We start from the raw sequence: 3,596 nt of genomic DNA, 5'->3' as shown, positions 1-3,596 counted from the left end.
TGTGTGTGAAACTGATTTGACATAATTTTGCTATATCAATACACAGACTGGCTGATACAAAGTTAGCCTTATGCCTTAGTGCTTGCTGACTAGCAGATCAAGAATTGTGTTGATTGATTGATTGCTGTCTGAGGTCTTTTAACTAGTGATTTGAGATATTGAACAGGTTACATCTGCACACAGACCCTTTACTCAATCATAGGGAACATCATATGATGTTGTCTTCATTGATCATTCATCCCTCTGTGGGGAAGAATAATGTTAATGTATGAAGTTATTTTCTTGAGCATGAAGTGGTATTTAAAACATGGGTCTTCTGACCTGACCTGAAATGTTTTGCTAATGCTTTTTGGAGAAAACATGGAATATATTTGAAATGAATATCTAACCTTCAACAACTAAAGTTGACATTTGCAAATTGTCATAGTACAAATCTCTTTGCATCTTCTGTTTTCTCCACTGCCACTCCTGGAATAAAAGCCTGGTTTCTTTGAAAGTTGTACATTTTGTCATAGTGAAGTATGCTTCATTTTTCACAAAGCCAAATCATGGTGTTCAGCCAATAGTCTTTAGACTAAAGTAAAAGTTAATCAGACAGTTAAGAAGAAGTAGCGGGGAATGCTTCCATGCTTTTGAAGCTTTTTGGGATTTTGAACATATGTTTACTACTGACAATGAATTGGCTTTACATTTTATAAGATGAAGTAGAGGTTTACTTTACTAACTCCTATATTTTGGATTGTCACTTTACGTTTCTTTCTTTGCCATTTTCTTGGAAGACCTTTTTAAATACTCTCCTGTCTGATCCTTACCCCTTTGTGAAATGATGGAACAAGATACAGTATTTAATCCTTTGTTATCCTTCCCTTTTCTGTCTCATTTTTCTTGTGTTCTATTGCTATGTAATCACTTTGGGCCAAAGATCCCATCATTCTTGTTTCTTCAAAATGTATTTATAACCTATGTATGAATAAATATGCACTAGTTAGACTATGGTGACTCTTTGTTGAAAAATGTACAAAGAATGCTGCTGGATCTGATGAAAGGTCCACCTAATGCAGCACCTCTTTTATTTCCAGTTTATCAGGTTGTCTTTCAAGGTAGTTAAGTAGAGAAACAAAAAATATAAATGGTCCTTCTGAAATGCAAGTCATAAGTGCAAGGCTCTCTATTGCGGTGTGCTCTTTTCTGTAGAGCACCAAATATCCTTTTCCCTCATTATAGATATTAAAAATTAGAATAAGGAAGGATTAAAAGCAGCTGTTTAGGAAGGTTATGGAATATGCAATATGGTGGGTTTTCAAAAAACTATGCGGTGCAACCGTGCATTCATCAGGCATGTATTAGATATGAATATCTTGTGCATCTGTACAGATGTCTTCTTGAAGTCACTCTACGTGGATTAATATATTATGTGGAAATATATTAATAATCTAATATGTATAATTGGATTGAACAAATACAAATGGATACATTGACCCTTTGTGTGCTTTATTTTGCTATATTGTCCACTACAGAGAATGGCACTTGTTCCGTACGTATTTCTAGGATTGTGGCCATACAACAACATGACCTTTGGCAAGCTATAAAAATCATGCTGTTGCAGATTAGTTACTCTTTTAACACCCTTTACCTTGTTTGTTTTGCACTTTCTAGCAGAAAGGTGGTGGACTACCCCCACCACTACCTTTGATGCTTGCTTGTGAGGGATTTTAATCCATGTTTTATGACGGTGCGTATTGAACTAGAAGATGATATCATCACTTCAGATTAATTAGCACAGAATGTAACGCTATGCTTTTTGTGGATGCAGCATTGGATCATGTGTTTCTGGACAATTTTTTTTTATAACTGCATTGCAAAAGAGGCTATTTAAAAAGTGGTGCATCTTGCACAAATTGGAGGAAGGAAGAAACGGCATTTATATATTTTTTTAAATGTCCCACCTCTCTTTGAAAAGAAATCTGTAAGAAAGCTTACAGATAATGTTTTACTGTGCATGAAAGATGTGGCATAAAATTAAACTTGCTTAAAAAAGCAGCACTTGTGAAAAAGAGGGAGAGAAAGTGCTGGCTCATAGGCTCATATCACTGCGGAGGGTTTGGCTCAGTGTTCTGAATGCTGTTTCCTTCCTATGATGGTGGAGCCATCAGAGGCTTTTCTCCTTCCCATAAAGGCTGAGAATGGACAGTTGAACTGAAGGGTCTTCCAGGAGGTGAAACTTGTTATTCCTATCCACCTCACCACCTCTATCCCTTTTGAAAGTGTCCTTGTGGAACCCTGGGAATAACAATATGTGTCTTGTAGATGTAGGTGTCCATTTATATCACACTTTTCAAGCTCAAGGCAGTTACCAGCATTCCCCATGTTAGTGGAATTCAACTCCACCTGGTTGCTAATCATTGGCTTCTCTTAACCCAGACCCTTTGCATAAGGATAACAGAAATTTAATCCCACACATTTTGAAGATGTGATTTAAATAGTTGCCTGCCTTAAATAGTTTTTTTATTGTTGAATTAACAAAATTGTCAGCTGCCTTGTGAAGCCCTAGTCTTTGAAATACAGGATATAGATATCCTTATAATAAAGATCAGTGTTTGTGCAGTGATAGCAGAATATTTCTTGTAAGATTTCCTTTTCTATAACTGTAAAGTTTCATTTTCTACCACCGTGGCTCTTTTTCTAGACATTATTTATTTTTTTATAAACTATTAAATGATCAATTAAAACAAATTAGTTAAACAATAGTATGGTAAGACTTTAAAAGAGCAAACAAATTATTGCTGATATTGGGGCATAAAGTAGCCTTTGGCTGGTGCAAAAAGGCATGAATATTTCCCAGGGTGTTACATTCTACACATGGGCTTCATAATAAAAAGTGAAAAACTTGTATTTCTCTTAGGGAAACTTAGATATGGCATATGATAGGGGTAGGACTAGTTGTCTTAAGGCAGCTGCCAGCACTCTAAAGTTACAATTTAATTTTCTTAAAATAAAAACTACTATTAAAAAAATCCAGCGTATAACAATTAAAACATAAACAGCACACAAAAAATGGCTGAAAAGCTCAGCTACAGCACAAAATTTTAAGAACTAAAATGCTAGGAAAGATAAGAAAATAGGTATGTTCTGGGGAAGACATTATAGAGCTTAGGAAACTATTAGTACTGAGAAGTAAGGAAGCCACTTACTACATTTCAGTATGGGAGGATGCCTGGAGCAGTGCTTCTAAGAATGACCATAATACAGGTAAGGAAATGTGGGAAGAGACAATCCTTCAAATGCTGTGATCGAAGACACCTATAAAGCCCATTAAAAAGCACTAGTACTTTGCATCGTCTCAGACATGGGTTAGCAATTGGTGAATTTTCCAAAACGTCTTCCAAAGCAGTTGAACATCTACACATTAAGTAATATAATATATGGATTACCTGAGGTTAACTTGTTTGGAGAAATTTTCAAGAATATAGATGAAGCTGGCTGTATCAGTGTGATATTGTCCTGTTCAGCAAAATGCTAGTGCTCTGACTAGCAGAGCCCTCCAGAATGTCACATGAAGGTCATTTCCATACCTGATAACTAAGATCTCTTTTGAG

Source organism: Protobothrops mucrosquamatus, unplaced genomic scaffold (assembly GCF_001527695.2).
Source record: "Protobothrops mucrosquamatus isolate PMUCROS unplaced genomic scaffold, P.Mucros_1.0 scaffold125, whole genome shotgun sequence".
Taxonomy (NCBI): Eukaryota; Metazoa; Chordata; class Lepidosauria; order Squamata; family Viperidae; genus Protobothrops; species Protobothrops mucrosquamatus.
The sequence above is the reverse complement of the archived record's forward strand: the minus strand, read 5'-3'. Positions refer to the sequence as shown.